Genomic DNA, 18,922 nt, shown 5'->3' with positions numbered 1-18,922 from the left:
CCATGCTCTGCTAATTAATATTATTCTAGTTGTAATGTTTATGGGTGGCACAAAAATCAGTATCTACAAAGGATGTGCCTGAGTTACTAAGTCTTCCTCCTCCTTGGTCTGCTGAGAACTCCATGTCGTCTGTCCCAGGAGGCGACCACTGTTCCCACCTCTGAGAGGGATTTTTGACTCAGCTTTCTCTCAATTCCTTCCTGGTCTGTGAGATGTGTGGCCTTTCCAGGCCCTCAGGACCTCGGGTCTGGTTGACTTTAAAAATAACCATTTATATATGTGTATATTTTATGTACATATACAAAATCTCTCCCTATGGCCTTCCGGGCCGGGTTCTCATCACATCGCTTCCTGGATGAAGAACCTGGAAGGGTGAGGTGAGGGGCAGGGGTTGGGGGTGACAGAGAAGAGGACCTGAGGGACTGAGGCTAGGGGATGAGTGGTGAACTGCTTGTGAAGCACTGTAGGGATTCCTAGTCTTATTTCTCCCACTAGGCCCCCTTCCAGCTCGGTCCAGCCCAAGCCTCTCCTTTCCTAGGGCCGAGACAGAGACAGAGAGATACAGAGACAGAGACGCCGAGGCACCAGCATCTCTCACCCCCCCTCCCCATCCCGCCCCACAGCCTGACGGACGTCCACTCTCAGCCAATGGTACTCGCGAATTGCCCTCGGCGGCCCAATGGGAGACAGAGGAGGGCGGAAGCTTGCCCGCCCCCCACTCTAGGCTTGGTTGAGCCGTGCAGGTAGGTCTGGGGCCGGGGGAGCTGCCGTTGGCACTGCTGCCCCGGGGGGTGGGGGCGCGGCGGGTCGGGGTGATGGTGACGCTGAGTGGCGCGTCTCGGCCCGAGGACGCCGCGGGGGACGCCGCCGCGGGGCGGCAGGAGGTTGAGGGGTCGCGGGAGCGGGCGCCGCCGAGGGCCCTGAAGGCGGCCGGTCTGAGGACGCGGGGACGCGTGTGGGGCGCGGGGACCCCCGGCCGGCGCCCACCCTCAAGGCCTCGGGCCGTGGGCCGCGGCGTGCCGGGCGACGGGTGGCCATAGGGCCTGGGGAGGGGGGGCGCGGAGCGGAGCCCGGGGGCGCCAGGCCGAGCGAGGTGGGACGGACCGTGGAGGGCAGGACGGGAAGCGGCATCCCGTGGGCCGCCCCCTCCTGAGGCGAGTCGGTCAACGGCCACGGGCTTCGGGCCGCGAGCCACGGCCACGGCCGCCCCCTCCTAACAATGGGGACCGGGCCGGAGGAGTCGTGGGCCGCGGGGGGTGGGGAGGGCTCCGGGACGAGGGTCCGAGGCGGGGGAGGGGCGCGGACTCGAGCTCGCTGGGATATGGGCCCCGCGGTCCTGTAGAGCTGGGGGTCGCGTCGCGGGGTGGGATGTGGGGACGCCCAGGCTTGCCTGAGAGTCGGGTCAAGAGTCAAACTCCTCCCGTCCCCACCCCCCAAAATCCAATGAGCGCTAGGCAAAGTGATGCCAAGTGTCCCTAACCGAAGTGACAAACGTGGAGACAGCAAACCCACTCTCAGACTTTATTTTTAAAACGGGGATGTCGACTCTGATTTTAAGAAATTATTTTTAAAGAGGTGAGTGTGTTATTTTTGTGTTCCTACTCGGGCAAGCCTCCATTTTAAGCGAAGCAGTAACTGGTTAAGCTGGAATTTTCATTCAGGCCTAGGACATAAGGATCCTACAAGGGGTCATATAGTCCATCCTTTTGAGTCCTTGCAACTTAACACCCTCCATCTTCAAAATTAATCCCTCTGGTCTGCTTTTTAAAAAATCTCTGGAAAAGAAGGGTCTTTTCTTTTTGCTTGTGTAGTACTTCAGTGAAGAATAGAAGTTACTTAATTTTTTAATGTGGTATTAACTCTGAAACAATTTTAAGAAAAGTTAAAACATTGGAATTGTTAGAGAGGTTTTTTAGTTTACTAAATAAAATACTGGTACATCTTTTTAGATCGTTAATCATTTTCAGTAGTGTTTATGAAATACTCTGGTAGTTGGTAGTAATAACTTTTTTCCTCTGCGATTTTAGTTTCCTGAATCTTTGATGAGTAATTTTCAGTTATTTAAAATTTATGTTTTACATAAATACATTTCTACATACATATAGAGATACACATGTGCCCTTTAAAAAGGGAATTTTATATTGTACCTTTTTGGGGGTTAGGGTTTGAGACCATCTCAATAAGTAGCTCTTACGTGGCCCAGAAGTCACTGTGTATACCAGGCTGGTGTTGAACTCCTAGATAATCGCCTGCCTCAGCCTCCTCTGAGTGCTAGGATTACAGCACACCACGCCCAGCACTTGTGCACTCTTTAGGCAACTAGTATTGAACATCCTTCCCAGACAGAGTAAGCTATTTACATCTTCTATACTATTTTCCATCTAAGTGAAAAAATTCTTCCTTTTCAGATCTCCCTACGTCCTTATCCGTGGGAACTGGGCAATACTTAGTCTCCTCCTGCTTATTTCTGAGTTGTCTGAACTCCTCCTGACACTATGTACTCTATCTGGATGCCTCTTACGGTAAGATATATTTGCTTTCTGTTATTTTGTTATTTCATATACATATTTTAGAATCAAGAATATTTGTTTTTTGAGTCAGGGCTTCAGAGTCCAAGCTGCCCTGGAACTTTTTAGGTTGCTGAGCATGCCCTTAACTTCATGAATTTGCTGCCTCTACATTCCAAATGCTAGGATTATAGGTGTTTGCCACTATGTCTAGATCTATCTAGAATGTTCTTGAACTTGCTGCTCTTCCATTATCTTACTCATCCTAAGAACTATTAGCTTCTTAGGATTTGTGTTTGTGTTATTGCTGTTGTATTGTTGCTATTCAGATATTAATGAAGTTCTTAAATTAGCTCTCATTATAAGGATGAGTTCAACTTTTTACTTTATTATAGCTTACATACTTGTAAAATGCTGTTCTAAACCTGGTAGATATGTTGGCAATTCAGACTTTGAGGTCCATTTTCAAACAGGTACTTTAGGGTCATATGAACTTGGGTGTGTCCCACTTTTGCAAATCAGTAGCTGATTCATGTGTTACAAAAGATGTGTCATTAACCATTTGTTTACTCCTATGTTTCATATAGTATATTAAGATTCATGTGTACAAGTCTTCAAATGTCCCACTGTTCCTCAGGCCAGTGCTCAGTTCTTATACTATTCGTTTTCAACAGGTGGCCATTGTGCTCATTCCTTTCACAGGGTGCACTTCTTTTGGGCACTGTGGACATGTGACCATTTGATAAAAAATGATAGTTGTTCTTCAAGTCTCTTGTGGCTCTTTCTGTTCAGAGATGGCTAAATACCTCTCCAGTAGGACTGAGCAGAGGACAAAGCTGTGAAAAGTGAGGAGGTGAGAGGAAGGACCAAGACATGATCAATAGTGAAGTCTGTCAGCCTCGCCTTGGTACTTAGATAATGGTGTGGCTAAGACTGTGTTGTGATTCCAGCATAGCATAGTGGGTGAACCAGAATAGTGAAGTCTGTGTGACCTAACTATTTGGACTTTTGGGAAGTCTTTAGGTAATGTAGACTGAATCTTTTTTTTTTTTTTAATTAGATATTTTCCTCATTTACATTTCCAATGCTATCCCAAAAGTCCCCCATACCCCCCCCCATCCCCTACCCACCCACTCCCCCTTTTTGGCCCTGGCGTTCCCCTGTACTGGGGCATATAAAGTTTGCAAGTCCAAAGGGCCTCTCTTTCCAGTGGTGGCTGACTAGGCCATCTTTTGATACATATGCAGCTAGAGACAAGAGCTCTGGGGTACTGGTTAGTTCATATTGTTGTTCCACCTATAGGGTTGCAGTTCCCTTTAGCTCCTTGGGTGCTTTCTTTAGCTCCTCCATTGGGGGCCATGTGACCCATCCAATAGCTGACTGTGAGCATCCACTTCTGTGTTTGCTAGGCCCCCGGCATAGTCTCACATATAGACTGAATCTTACCCTCATTATGTTCTGGCTGCTGTTGTTGGACAGTGGGTGCTTATATTAATATGAAGGGGTCTAAAATGACACATTTTTTCCCAGCCTTTCCCCCATAGTACAGTTTGGAAGGGTTGGATGAAGAACACAGCCAGAAATTCTGAGTGCCTAGGAACTGGAGGACCTTGGATAATTGTGTTTCCACTTCTTAACAGTTGTTTTGTGCCAGAACTTGCTGGCCTCTATGATCAAGTTTCCTTGGATTTAAGGTATTAGGTATATTGAGGCATACTTTTAAAAGATGATGTATAGTGTTTAAGATTTTAACTCTAATTCTTGGCAAATCTGAGGTATTATACTACTGTAACCTCTATTTTTGGACCAGAGTCCTTTGGCATGGTTGAAATATAGACCAAAAGTCTGTCTTATAATGTGTATGAATTATCTGTTAACTACTTGAGAATGTAGTTGCATAGCTGTTTAGTTTAGTGTTCCCTACCAATCCTTTGATTGGTGTAAAAATGTGTTAAATCTAAAGTTTGTTGTTTTGAGATAGAATCTTGCTATATAGCCCAAACTGGCCTAGAACTCAAATGAGTCAGCCTCCCAAATGTTGTGATTATAGGCATATGTCATAAATAATTTTTCCTTCACATTTTCCTCCCATTTTTATACTTAAGAACATTTCAAAATTACAATGTTTAATTTGGGAGAAATAGTCCTTTTTTCTGTGTTTTCATCAGATTGCAGTTACTTGTCTGTCTGTCTCTTTCCTTCCTCCCTCGCTCTATCCCTCCCTTCCTTCTTTCTGTTCATTTTTCTAAACAGGGTTTCTTTGTGTAGCCTTGGATGTCTTGGAACTCAAAATCAGAGATCCAACTGCTTCTGCCTCCCAAGTGCTGGAAGGGAGCGGGTATTTAGTTTTTTGGAGCCAAAGTCTTACTCTGTAGCTCTAGCTGGCCTAGAACCAAGTTCTGGAATTAAGGATGTTCACCACCATGGTCTGGAAGGAAATAATTTAAAAAAAAAGATTGTTAATTTTATTTATGTATGTGTCTGGTATGTCTGTGTGCCATATTTATGTGGGTACCCATGAAAGCCAGAAGTGGGTGTCAGATCTGGTGCTGCAGTTACAGGTGGTTGTGAGTGCTGGGTATCAAACTTCAGTGCTCTGTAAGAGCAGCTGCTATACCTTTCTAGTACTGAAGAATTTTTTTTTTAAAGATTTATTCATTTTATGTATATGAGTACACTGTAGCTGTCTTCGGACACACCAGAAGAAGGCATAGGATCTCATTACAGATGTTTGTGAGCCACTGTGTGGTTGCTGGGAATTGAACTCAGGACCTCTGGAAGAGCAGCCAGCTCTTAACCACTGAGCCGTCTCTCCAGCCCCTGGATTTTTTTTTTTTTTTTAAGATAGTGTATCATATAGCTCAAGCTTGCTTCAAACGCATGATATAGCCGAATATGACCTTTAAACTCCCCCTACCTCTACCTACTGAGTGCTAGGATTATAGATAGGTATGACCTACCACACCATGCCTGGTTATTAATGTTGTGCTAGTGAGCCCAACCCATCATCTCCTGCACCCTAGGCAGCATCTTTCCAATTGAGCTACATTCTAGTCCTGAGGGTCCTCCCCCCACTCCCTCTCCCCTCTAGGTTGCTGGTATGTAACCTTGGCTGCTTGGAACTCACTAGGTAGGCCAGGCTGATCTTGAACTCATAGTGATGAGTCTTAGCCTCTTGAGCAGTGAGATTACTAGCATTCTTGGCCAGTGATTTGAGTTTATTGATGTTTCTTTTTAGGAGTGAACTGTAAGTCCAAGAATTAAGAACTTATGCTAGGTGTGGTGGCACACATCTTTAACACTAACATTTGAGAGGCAGGGGCAGACAGGTCTTTGTGAATTCAAGACCAGCCTGGTCTAGGTAGTGAGTTCCAGGTCAGCCAGGGCAACATAGCAACGTTTTGTCTCAAAAATTAAAAAACCAACTAACAAAAAGAATGTCTGTTATGCAGTACTGTATATAATGTGATGGCTGATCCTGTTATCAGGGCAATTTCTCAATAGTCTTTCACAGTTGTCTTAGTAGATGTTTTCCTTCTTTTGTTCCTAAAAGTCACCTGCCTTGCCTTGATCCTCTTTTTCTCATTCTGTGTGGGAACTCAGAGTCTGTTGTAAGTTGTAAATCACTTACTGTCTGTATGCTGATGATTTGCCAGTGTGTGTTTTCCAGCTCCGACTAGTTTTCTGATCTCCAATCACAATTACTTCTTTGACATTTCCCATTAGGTATCTAATTTAAAAATCAGTGTATAGTGTATTAGTTCTCAGTACTTACTTCTGCAAGTCTAACTCTTCCTATCTTCATACCCTGATGATAGTACCATTATCCATTCAGTCACTCAGGTCAGGGGTTTGGAAGCCCTCCAGAGCGTTTCTTGTGCCATCTTAACCATCACTTTTTTTTTTTTAAAGCATCATCAGGCTTATGTTTGAATTACTCGTTTTTAAGCTGATAATTATGTATTGCACCTGCACAACTTTTAGGGATCAGTCAGTTCTCTATTTCCACCATGTGGGTCTCCTTGATTGAACCCAGGATGTCAGCCTTTGCAGCAGACACCTTTACCTGCTGAGCCATCTTTTCAGCCTACTACCGTTGTTTATAAATGGTTTCCTGCTCATTTTCATTTCTCCCTTCTGAGTTCAGAGCATCACCTTTTTGCCTGCATGACATTTGAGTCACCTCATTATTCTCTTTACCGTCTATCTTCCAAGCTTCTTGTAAATGTAGATCTTATGAATGATTATGTCCTTTTTTTCCCTGTGGCTTTCAGCTTTTGAGGTACACTTTGGTTGCTTTAGCCAAGTGCTGATGCTCTGATTGCCTGGCTCCAGTTGTTTCAACAGCTTCCTTTGTGTACTCTGTACCTGCCCTCTGGGCCTTCAAACAGGCTGTTATCTTTTTTAAAGGGCCTTTACTATCTTCTGGCAATTTATTCCTCTTCCCTTTATCTTTAATGTTTGTGTGTGTCTGTGTGAATGTATGCCTTGTGTGTGAATGGAGGCCAGAAGACGGCATCAGGTCCTTTGAAGAACTGGAGTGAGCTCTATGAGATGTGCATAGTGAGTGTTAACTAAATGGATCTCTGGAAGAACAAAAATTGTTCTTAACCACTGAGCCATCTCTCTAGCTGTCTTCTATTTCTTTCTTTCTTTCTTTTTTTTTTTTTTTTAGATGTTTATTTATTGTTATATATAAGTACACTGTAGCTGTCTTCAGACACCAGAAGAGGGCGTCAGATCTCATTACGGGTGGTTGTGAGCCACCATGTAGTTGCTGGGATTTGAACTCAGGACGGTTGGAAGAACAGTCAGTGCTCTTTATCCACTGAGCCATCTCACCAGCCCTGTCTTCTATTTCTTAGTAACAGTTATCACCATAATATTAACAGCAACAGAAAGTACCACTGGATGTATCCTGTGGACCTCTGGTCCTCAGTGTGTGTGTTGCCTGTAGTGCTTGCTCTGGGTGTTCAAGCCTAGGACATCTAATATTGAGTGGCCACTAGTTCGCTTCTCTTGCACTTTGTGAATCTCCTAAGTTTTCTGGGATCAAAAGCTGTTTCTTGTTATTTTATCTTATCTTATTTTTATTTTTAAAATTTTCATTTCTTATATTTAGTATTTGGAATGTGTTTAAAATGGATTGCCTAAGGACATTGCCAGACTTAGAACTTAACTCTTTATAGTTTTTGAGACAGTCTTACTCTGTAGCCCAATGTTGGCTTGATTTCACGCTGTAGCTCATCTGGTCCCTTAATTTGTGGTGATCCTCTCACTTCAGTCTCCCAAAACACAATGAAATCTGCATCTTTAGGAAAGGATCAGTGGAAAAGCAGAATTGTTATATCTATTTGCCAGTCTTAGTCTTACTCTTTGAAAATAAACAGAGTCTGGTTTGATAAGTGTAAGCAGGTTTGGAATGAGGGTAGGCAGTAGTTATAGTTACATTCTTGTGGTGTTGAGGACCAAACCAAGGACCTAATTTGTATTAGGGAAGCACTCCACCCCTCTCCTTTATATTTTTCTCCCCTATTGAACCTATGACCTTACTATGCTGGCATACACTCCATCGTTGAGTTATATCTTAACTTCTCCTTATATACTTGCTTTTGATGACAATTCAGTCAATTTCAAAAGGTAACCAGAATGGTTTCATATTATTAAAATAGAGAGACATTAATAATGTGGACCTGAAATGTACCAGCCAATCAATGTATTTAGTAGGGAACTGCTAAATTTGTTCTTTCATAGTAAGGAGTGATTTTTTTCCCTTCTTTTTTCTAGAACATGTTAAGTATAAGTTTAGAAACAGCTTTCCCTTATCTGTGTATATGTTGTTTGTAGCAATAGTTGTGTCCAGTCTATCTACCTCTTGATTATGGCTATATTTGACCAGCAGGGGGAGCCAAAGTTGCTTATGTGGCTTTATCCCAATTGATTTTTCTCAAGAGAAAAAAGCTTTATTGACAAAGAACATAATGAAAGTTCACAAAAAAGAAAATATAAACACATGAAAAGCATTTTTATTTTGATAACTAATCAAAGGTATGCAAAGTTAATGATTTCATTTATTAAATTGCCAAATGAACTGTCATAGGCTGGCCTTAAACTCAAATTAGTGTGTCTCTGCCTCCCCAGTGCTGGTCTAAAGGTGTGTGCCACTACAACCTGGCAAGAGTAAGTATTTTTAATGTCTTGAATACATGGGTAGTGAAAACACTCAGGCTGCAGAACTACTGTATTGTTGTAGACCTTTGGTGCTGTGAATTGAATACAGGGATATTTATTTACTTTTAAAGATTTATTTTTATTTATGTATGTCATATGTGTGCAGTGTCCAAGGAGAGCAGAAGAGGGCATTGACTGTGCTGAAATTGAATAGGTGGTGGTAAGCCATTTGAAGAAGGTGCTTAGAACTGAACTTTAGTCCTTTGGAAAAGCAGCAAACACTGTTAACTGATTGATTAGCCATCCCTCCACACTATATTGACCATACTGGCCTTGAACTCACAGAGATGTGTTTGCGTTTGCCTTCCAAGTCCTGAGATTAAAGGCATGCTCTACCACTCCCTGCTGAAATTAATTAATTAATTAATTAATTAGAGATACAGTTTTACTTCGTAGCTTTGGCTATTCTGGAACTCACAGAAATCTACCTGTCTCTACCTTCTGAGTGCTTGAAATTGAAGGCATGAGCTAACAGGCCTTGCTGAAAAAAAATTTTTTTTTTGACGATTAAAGCAATATTTTAGGTGTGTTTATTTTTCTTGAGTATGAATCTTTTGCTTGCTTGTAAGTATATGACCACCATACTGAGTGCCCCAGAGGTCAGCAGAAGGTGTTGGATCCTCAGAAACTAGAGTTACAGATAGTTGTGGGGTACCGTGTGGATGCTGCATCCCCTGCAAGCATAAGCACAACTTCTTAACTGCTGAGACGTCTATCTCTTGAATATTGTTTGATTTTTTTTTTCTTGAGACAATTTTATACTATGTGGTCTTGGACTGCCTAGAACTCTGAATAAACGAGGTAGGGCTTGATGATTTTGCTTGTGGCACCGTCCCCTCCCCCCTCCCCCAAGTGCTGGGATTACAGCTGTTCATCTTCATGTTTGCTTTTTTGAGGATTTTTTTAATGCCTTGAGAATTTCAGGATTCCAGAGCTTGAGAATTCTACAGCTACATAAAAGATTCTAAGTATGAAATAGAAGAATATGTATTTCTTATACATATGTGATGGTTTGTATATTCTTGGCCCAGGGAGTGGCACTATTAGGTGGTATAGCCTTGTTGGAGTAGGTGTGTGACTGTGGGCATGGGCTTTAAGCTTATCCTAGCTGCCCAGAAGATAGGAGAACTATTGGCCTTCAGATGAAAATGTAGAACTCTCAGCTCCTCCTGCACCATGCCTGCCTGGATGGTGCCATGCTACTGCCTTGATGATAACATATAAGCCAGTCCCAATTAAATGTTGTCCTTATAAGAGTTGTCTTAGTCATGATATTTCTTCACAGTAATAGAACATTGACTAAGACAGAAGTTGGTACCAGGGACTGGAGTATTGCTGTGATAGGCCTGACCATGATTTTATTTGTGCAGATCTGGCCCAAGATCAGTATGTGATGTAAAGACTGTTTTGTGGTATTTTGGTAAAGAATGGCTGCTTTTAGCCATTATCTTAAGAGTCTGCCTAAAGTGAAGAGATTTAGATTCATTGCTTTGAAAAAGGAAGCCCCCCCCCTTCCCCCCAGGGTTTCTCTGTGTAGCCCTGGCTGTCCTGGAACTCACTTTGTAGACCGCTGGCCTTGAACTCAGTAATTCGCCTGCCTCTGCCTCCCAAGTGCTGGGATTAAAGGTGTGTGCCACCAAGCCTGGCCTGGTATAAATTTTTTTGTGTGGTTACTAAAGTTCCCTCTTATGAAGAGCAGTTTAATGAAAAGGAGCAAGCTGAGAAAGAAAAAATATAAAATATATGGTTTAAGTATTAAAGAGGCACCAAGAAGTAACATAGAGCTGAATCCTGTGTTCAAAGAGATAAAGAGATTAAGGGAGTGTTGATCTCAGAGCAAGATCTCACCCAGCTAAATTTACTGATTGCATTTGCAGTTGAATAAGAAATAGTTTGGACTTTTAATCTGGAATGAACTACAATCCAGAAATGGAGGGCATACTTGTGACTCAGATCTTGAGGCATAGTGGCCATGAAAAGCTGAAGCCCAGGCAAGATGGTATGCACACACCTTTAATCCCAGGAGACTGAGGCAAGCAGATCTCTGTGTTCTAGGCCAACTTGGGACAGAGTAAGTTGTAGGTGAAGAAAGCTCAAGTCCTTTAACTCCAGCATTCAGAAGACAGAGTCTTCAGACCTTTGGGTTCAAGGTCAATCTACAGAGCAAGTTCCAGGACAGCCAAGCTTAAGCCTATAGATGCTGCCGTACTCCTGCCTTAATGATAATGGACTGAACCTCTGAACCTGTAAGCTAGCCCCAATTAAATGCTGTCCTTATAAGACTTGCCTTGGTCATGGTGTTTGTTTACAGCAGTAAAACCTTAACTAAAATAACATATAAAGATAGGTAGAAAGAATGGAAGAAACTTTGTCAAGAACTTACTTGTTTTTGGAAAGAGAGAACCAATTTTCTGACAATCCATTGTCATATAACTAGACGTTTCATTGAGTTGGCAATTCATCTGTCTGGATTGGCATTAATGAATGTTGAGGTGAAGTTTTGTTTCGTTGACCTGAAAAATGAGCTACTCTTAGAAACTTAGTGCTTCTAGAAATTATTTCTATCCTATAAGATGACCCAGGGTGAATTTATCAATAGATACAAGCATTTTTTGAAATCTGTTTTTAGTTCCACATGCCTTTTGGTGATAATCCATTCCACAGATTTTTTTTTTTAAAGAATTATTATATTACTTTTTGTGAGTACATTGTCGCTGTCTTCAGATACACCAGAAGAGGGCATCAGATCCATCACAGATGGTTGTGAGCCACCATGTGGTTGATGGGAATTGAACTCAAGACCTCTGGAAGAGCAGTCAGTGCTCTTAACCACTGAGCCATCTCTCTAGCCCCACAAATTTCTTGTATGTCTCTTTTTGTCGTTTTTTGAACTGGGTTCCACTGTGTAGCCCTTCCTGGCTGTGTATCCCTCTTCTCCCCTCTGCCTCTCCTTCTGCCCTGGTACTAAAGGCCTGCCTAGCCATCACCTGGCTTATTTATTTAGTTATTTTTTTAATAGAAAGACATATTTTAACTTTTGAGCTTAAGTGGTTAATATATTGTATTAAAATTTGGTGGGTTAGAATTTACCATACTGAATTTTTCTATCTTTTAAAAAATAAATCATATTGTCCCCTGGCTTCATGTTTTCTCAGTGGAAGATGCATGGGTTTTAAATTTAATCTTCAGGGAAACCTCTTTCAGCATTTTCATGCTTTTGATCTTCTCTGGGTCTTTGACAAATCGATTTCCCCTCTTGGATTTATAATAATCACCCAGAACTACCTTTTCTTTTCCCTTACAGTTTTTTGAGGTAGAGTCTTGGAATTATAGCCTTCCAAATGCTGGTATTACAGGTATATACTACTATACTTGGTATTTTCTTATTTATTTGATTTTTGCGATGGGGTCTCATGTAGTCCAGGCTGGCCTTCAACTCACTCCTAATTTTCCTTCTCCTTTCTGAGTTTTGGGACTATAGGATAGTTATGTGATCATGTGAGTGGACTCTAGTGCTTCATGTGTTCTAGGAAAGCACTCTGCCAGCCCAACTATAACTACACCACCTACACCACTTTTATTTTTCTGTTAAAAGTTTTTTGTATATTTATTTTCTGTATATGCTTATGCATGTATGAGATCACACAAACATACCATGGAACTTGTTTGGAGATCAAAAACCAACTTGCATGAGTCAGTTCTTTTTCCACCAAGTGGGTTCTGGGGATTGAGCTCAGGTGCTAAGGCTTGGTAGCCAGGGCTTCACCTGCTAGACTTGCTGGTCTATAGTTTTTAGTTTTTATTACTTTTTTTTTTTTTTTTCACTGCATGGGTAAGTACATGCTTGTAAATACTAGCACTTGGAAGACTGAGGCAGAAGGATCACTGTGAGTTTGAGGCCAACTAGGGTTCATAGTGAGTTGGAGGGCAACCTAGGCTATAAAGCAAGACTCTGTCTCAAAATATGCCCCCTCCTTGCCAAAAAGAACATTAAAACTTGAGATTGTGTTTTAGATATAGCTAAACTGTGATTTGGTAGAATAGGAAAATAAGTTCTGTTTGTGGCATTTTCTTTGTTGTAAATAGAATTTTTTTAAAAAAAAATGTTCTTTCCCCTCTCTGCATAGAGCATGTTATAGAATGTAATAAATATTCTATAATTATTTAAAAATAGTTTTTGATTGGAAGACAGGAATCCTTTAAACACAGCTTAAATTTTTATTCTATAACTAACTACAGTAGCATACTTGCTATTTTCTGCCTGTGATATTTAGTCTGTCTTTTCTCAGAAGGCTCTTAGATGAAAGTTACCTTGTTAGTTCGCTGTCATTATTAGAAAACTTGATTTCAGATGTTCACTCTGGAATGTCCCAATTTTGTCTGCACAGGAACTGCCTGGAGCAGGAGTAGTTTCTCTTTAGCTGATACAACTACAGTATTTAGGCAGTGGTCATCCTTGCTGAAATAGTCAGTCTGCTGAAAAGAAAGCCTGTGTTTTGTAAATATTTCTCATGTGATATACTTAGAAATCCTTTCCAATTCAGTGTGGTTTTATATTTGTGAAGATCATACTTCCATCTGCAACACAAATTTCTTACATATTTTTCTTTGTTCTTTCCCCTCCCCTCTCCTCCCCATCCCCTCCCCCTCCGTCCTCCCTCCCTTCCTTCCTTTCTTTTTTTTTTTTTTTTTCCAAGACAAGGTTTCTCTGTGTAACCTTGGCTATCCTGGAACTCACTCTTGAGACCAGGCTGACCTCCAACTCACAGCGATCCGTCTGCTTCTTCCTCCCTCCCGAATGCTGGGATTAAAAGGTGTGTGCCACCATGCCCAGCTAGAGTTTTATCAAGATTGTCATAGAAGCACACTTAGATAGTATTTACATATTTCTCAGAGAATTTAGGTAGGCTGGTGTGTGATTTCTCCTTTTTGAGCCACGGGTCTTTTCCTTGCTAATATGTCTTGATCCCATCTCTGTAAGAGATTTGCTTGTTTCTTGAGTAGACAGAAGTTTACATTGACGCTTTTGTTCATTAAGTGTTTTGAGTAGCTTAATATGTAGAGTTGAACAAGTGATTGGGTAAATGGTGCTAGAGCAAATAGATTTTAGTTCTGTCCACCTGATACTTATAGAAGGTCATTTCTCCCATATGACCTTGTGTTGCAGTGAGTTTTTAGCTACTCCCTGTGGGTCATGCTTCTAGCCTCCTGCCCAGGGAATCTGGATCCTTGAATGAAAGACACACACACACATTAGCTTATTTTTAATATGCTGTCTAGCTTAATGGCCGGGCACTTTTAATCCTCTGCCTGCTTACTGGAATTCTTACATGGCTGTTGGCTCTCTTTCCTGCAGCTCTAAAGCTGAGCTGTCTGTCTCCCAGCACATCATGGTGATCCTCTCTCCTCCTCCTCCATCCGCGCCCACACATCTCTAAGGTTCCAGCCCTGTCTTCCTTTGGCCACTGGCATCTTTATTGATCCACCAAAAACCAATTGGAGACAGGGACCTTTCCCATTTGGACATGTAGATTCCCTATTGAATCAAAACATTAGAACCAGTCTCTAACAACCATCAGCTAGTATGTTTTCCTGGACAGTCTTATAATTGACACTTTTAAATGTCTCTCTGACATTTGGTATATTAGTTTGGAAGCATCTTGTATGTTTGGTCAGTTTGGTTCACTATCAGTGATTTATATGCTTTGAAGAATAATTTAGAAATAGCTTTACTCCCATATATCTTCCTTAGTAAATATTGTAGTAAATAACAGTTGTATGTTAGATGTTTTGCTTTGATCACTGTTAATAATCAATTATTAAATCCATTTACCAAATGTCCCTTCAGTCATTTAGTAGCTTAGTATTTTCTTGTAAGCTTTTTTTTTTTTTTTTTAAAAGACAGGGTTTTGAATCCAGGCTGTCCTGGAACTCAGTTTATATCCCTCCCAGGCTAACTGATTGCTTAGCAATCTTCTGAATGGTGGGAATGAGGAGCTGAAGTACCACACCTAGCTGCTAGGTTTTGCTAAGTCTCAGGGCTCCTTGTTTTTTACTGCTTTTTCTCCTTTGCAATTTTTTTTCTATTTTGAGAAAAGTAGTTTTTTTCCACTCTCTTACCCCTTATACTGTGCTACTAGTAATTTAAGATTTTTTTTGGTTGAACACCTAAATTTTGTGATCTCTTGCTTTCAGTAAAGTATTTTAAAATCCATCTCTGCTTTATAGTGCACATCTATTTAAGTAAAAAAAAAATTACATAACTAAAGTCTAGATTGGGGATTATATGTTTTCTCAAATTGGGTGGCAATTTTTAGTTGTTCTCCGTGTATATACTGCAGATAATTATGTTTTTATTTATATTACTAGTGGTCATATATGTCAGTTTGTGTGTGTGAGCACAGGAGAGTATATGATTTTGTTAATCAGGGTGTACACATTCTATTAGGCATGTGTAGGTCAAAGGGCAACTTTAGATACCAGTCTTTGCCTTCTACCTTGCTTGAGACAGGCTCTCTCTCTTGCTTTTAAAAAAATTTTTTTTTGTGGTTGTTCTCTGCTGTATATACTAGTCTGCTGTCTCTGCTTCCCATCTCACAGTATGAGTGCTGGTGTTACAGATCCAGTGCACTGTGCCTAATTCTGGGAACTAGGACTTAGGTTTCCACACTTGCATATTGAGTGCTTTAATTACTGAGCCCAGTCCATACATGTTAACTTCTGATTGTAATTCAACAGGTCCTGTCTGTCTGTCTGTCTGTCTGAGCAGCTACCCTAATATTTTTGGAGAAAACAGTGTTTATTATTTAAAATTTATATAATTTCTCCAAAAATTTTGTGCTGTTAAACATGTGGAACATTGAACCTTACTTCATTATCGTTATTGTACGTTCTATGTTTCCAAATCAGTGAACTTTAGTGTTAAAAGACATCTTGATTTGAAGCTTTTGTTGCTCTTGCAGAGGACTAAGGTTTGGTTCCCAGCAACTGTAGGGTTGCTCATAGCCATCTGTAAGTCCAGTCCCAGGGGACATAGTTCCTTTTCTGACAAGTACCAGGCATGCATTCAGTGCACATATATCTATGCAGGCAAAACATTCATACAAACGAAAGAAAACTTGATTCAAACTAATAAATGTCTTCATCTCATATTTAGGAGGACATTTAGAAAATAAAGTCATTTGTCAAAAAAGAAATCACATGGCTATTTCAGGTATAGATATATAACTTGAAGTGTCATCTATCATTGCCTTAGTCCAGTGATGTATTAGACTCCAGTGACCTGTCCTAATCATAATTATGTTAGAGTATATGCAGAACAAGCACTGTTGATTTATAGGTGAAAAAGATAAAATGATTAGAATGGATTGAAAGTGAGGTGACTGATGATCATATTCTCTTCTGTAGAACTCATTCCTTGATGCTTATACTTCAGAGAACACCTTTATGCCTTGGATAGTCTTGGTGACAAGAATGCCAGATTTTTTGCCAACTATCTATTACAATAGTCTTTAGGCAGTGTATAACATTGTTGCTTTTGTTTAAGCTTTTAAAATAATAGTATATTCCAGTCCTAAGTCCCTGAAGATAATTCTACTATTAGGATTTTTTTGTCCCTTAAACTCTGACTAGACTGTGTTCTAAACTCTTAGAAGTTATTATTTTGGTAGATGACTGATTATATCTGTGATACTTGCTCTTCTTATTTCACTCTCTTAAGAGTAATTTAGAATAGCTTAAATTTGAAGGAAACCTAAGTTCCCATTCATGCACTACTGGCAATGAAGTTGCAAGTATGACATGAAGGCACATTAGTGTGCTTAGGTAAAATAAAGGGCAAAAGTTTGGCTTGCCTTCTGACATTTCACAAGTGGTACATTGTCTTGCAAAGTGAAATTGTTTAGAAATTAAGTATTATTTTAGCTTCATCATTTGAAACACATTTATCTATTTATTTACTTACTGACTTTTTTGAGATAGGCTTTCTGGTTGTTCTGGACTTACTCTGTAAACCAGGTTCCTCTCAAATTCAGAGATCTACCTACCTTTTTAGGGATTAAAGGTATACACTGCTATACCTGGCAACAAATTTAATTTTTCAAAAAACATTTATTGCCGGGCGTGGTGGCGCACGCCTTTAATCCCAGCACTTGGGAGGCAGAGGCAGGCGGATTTCTGAGTTCGAGGCCAGCCTGGTCTACAAAGTGAGTGCCAGGACAGCCAGGGCTACACAGAGAAACCCTGTCTTGAAAAACCAAAAAAAAAAAAAAAAAAAGATTTATTTATTTTATGTATATGAGTACATTGCAGCTGTATAGATGGTTGTGAGCCATCAATGTGGTTGCTGGGAATTCAACTCAGGACCTTCAGAAGAGCAGTCAGCGTTCTTAACCACTGAGCCATCTCTCCAGCTCCCAAATTTAATTTTTAAAAAGTATTTTATGTATATGAGTATTTTGCCTGCATGTGTGTCTGTGAACCATGTGTGTGCCTGGTGTCCAGAGATAAGAGGATATGTTCCAGAGAGCCACTTCTGAAATTGAAGGTACAGGTGGCCTCCATACCCACCCCATATTTGAGGGTTCTGAATGGTTTTCATTTTTGCATAGCAAGCACTCTAACCACTGAACTAGCTCCCCAGTAGAAATATAATTACATTAGTATATTGACCTGACATACCCTTATGGAATTAGTGCCAGTACATTGTGATTCCCTTAGTTTTTTCTGGTACTTCCTTTTTCCAGATAGAGTCTTCCCCACATTCTGGGCTGGACTCAGATTTGCTATATAGTAGTGAGGCAGGCTTTGAACTCATGATCCTTTTGCTTCCACTGCTCAAATACTGGGATTACAGGCATGTACCACACACCCAGTTCTATTTAGTATTTTCCATATATGATTATAGACTCTGCAAATAAAAGTAGATTTTTTTTCCTTTCCATTCTATATTTTCATTTTTTTCTTGACTATCCACACAGACTAGAACCTTTAGTACAATGTTCACTAAAAATGTTGATAGTTTACACACTTGTTTTGCTCCTTTCTCTCTTTCTTTCTTCCTTCCTTCCTTTCTTTCTTTTTTTCCAGATAAGGTTACTCTATAAAGCTTGGCTGTCCTGAAACTCATTTTTAAACCAGGTTGTCCTCAGTTTCAGAGATCTAACTGCCTCTGCCTCCTGAGTGCTGGTATCAAAGGTGTGCTCTGCTAACAGCCTTGTTTTCATTCTTGATCTTAGAGAGCTGTCTTTTTTTTCTATCAAGATTTGAATCTGGTCATGGCTTTAACCCTAGTACTCGGGAAGCAGAGGCTAGTGGAGTTCAAGCCTAGTCGCCATATAAGTTCCAGGTGAATCAGAACTGTACAGTGAGACCCTGCCCCTCTGAAACAGTCCAAGAAGAAGATTGAATTTGGTGAATCTATAGTTTTCTTTTTTCCTTCCTTCCTTCCTTTCTTTTCTTTTCTTTTCTTTTCTTTTCTTTTCTTTTCTTTTCTTTCTTTCTTTCTTTCTTTCTTTCTTTCTTTCTTTCTTTCTTTCTTTCTTTTTGTCAATTGAAGGAACAAAATTTATCTTCCTACTGTGGAAAACTAACATAAAGTGTGTACTGAGAACAGTTGTCAGTTGCTCAATACATGCAAATCTCTATTCAAATGGCATCTCTGCGTCCCCCGAATCTATACTTCCGACATTCAGAGTCTGAAGTGGGAAGATAGCTGCAAGTTCAAAGCCAGACTAAGCTATACAGTAAATCTTCAAAAAAGAAATCTTAGCTGTGAATTGTTCATACCATTTAATCAGGTTGAAGAAGTTTCCTTCAATTTCTAAGTTAAATATTTTTTATTAAAATTTGCCAACTGCTTTTTAAAAATGTTTAGATGGTCACATGATTTTTTTATTTACAAAAAATTCTTAAAGATTTTTATTTGTATGGGTGCTTGCTTTCACATGTCATGTGCTTACATGTGTGCAGTGCTCAGGGACACCAGAAGAGGGCATTGCGTCACCTAGACCTGGAGTTGTAGAAGATTTTTATCCTTTACTTGCCAGTGCTCTTAACTGCTAAGCCATCTCTCCAGCTCTGGCCATATGGTTTTGTTCTCTAATAACTTTGTGTTAACAATAGATTATACAATAACAACAGACTTAGCAACTATAATCCTTTTTTGTATGTTTCTGGATTCATTT

General features: G+C 40.5%; 1 protein-coding gene across 4 annotated transcripts in view; it reads left to right on the top strand.

Annotated features, from left to right (window-relative positions):
• The first annotated feature begins 652 nt into the window (after nucleotides 1-652).
• Kansl1 (KAT8 regulatory NSL complex subunit 1) overlaps nucleotides 653-18,922 on the top strand; it is a 136,008-nt gene continuing 117,738 nt past the window's right edge. The window contains exons 1-2 of one of the 4 annotated variants that reach the window (XM_006534447.4): nucleotides 653-743; nucleotides 2,409-2,522. The gene's annotated coding sequence lies outside the window, so the exon portion shown is untranslated. Of the gene's footprint in view, nucleotides 744-1,242; nucleotides 1,576-2,408; nucleotides 2,523-18,922 lie in introns of those variants that run through there. The other 3 variants (NM_001372458.1, XM_006534446.4, NM_001359634.1) reach the window with 3 other exon arrangements.

Source organism: Mus musculus, chromosome 11 (assembly GCF_000001635.26).
Source record: "Mus musculus strain C57BL/6J chromosome 11, GRCm38.p6 C57BL/6J".
Classification (NCBI taxonomy): domain Eukaryota; kingdom Metazoa; phylum Chordata; class Mammalia; order Rodentia; family Muridae; genus Mus; species Mus musculus.
Note: the sequence above shows the minus strand (reverse complement) of the source record. Positions and strands in the feature narration are given on the sequence as shown.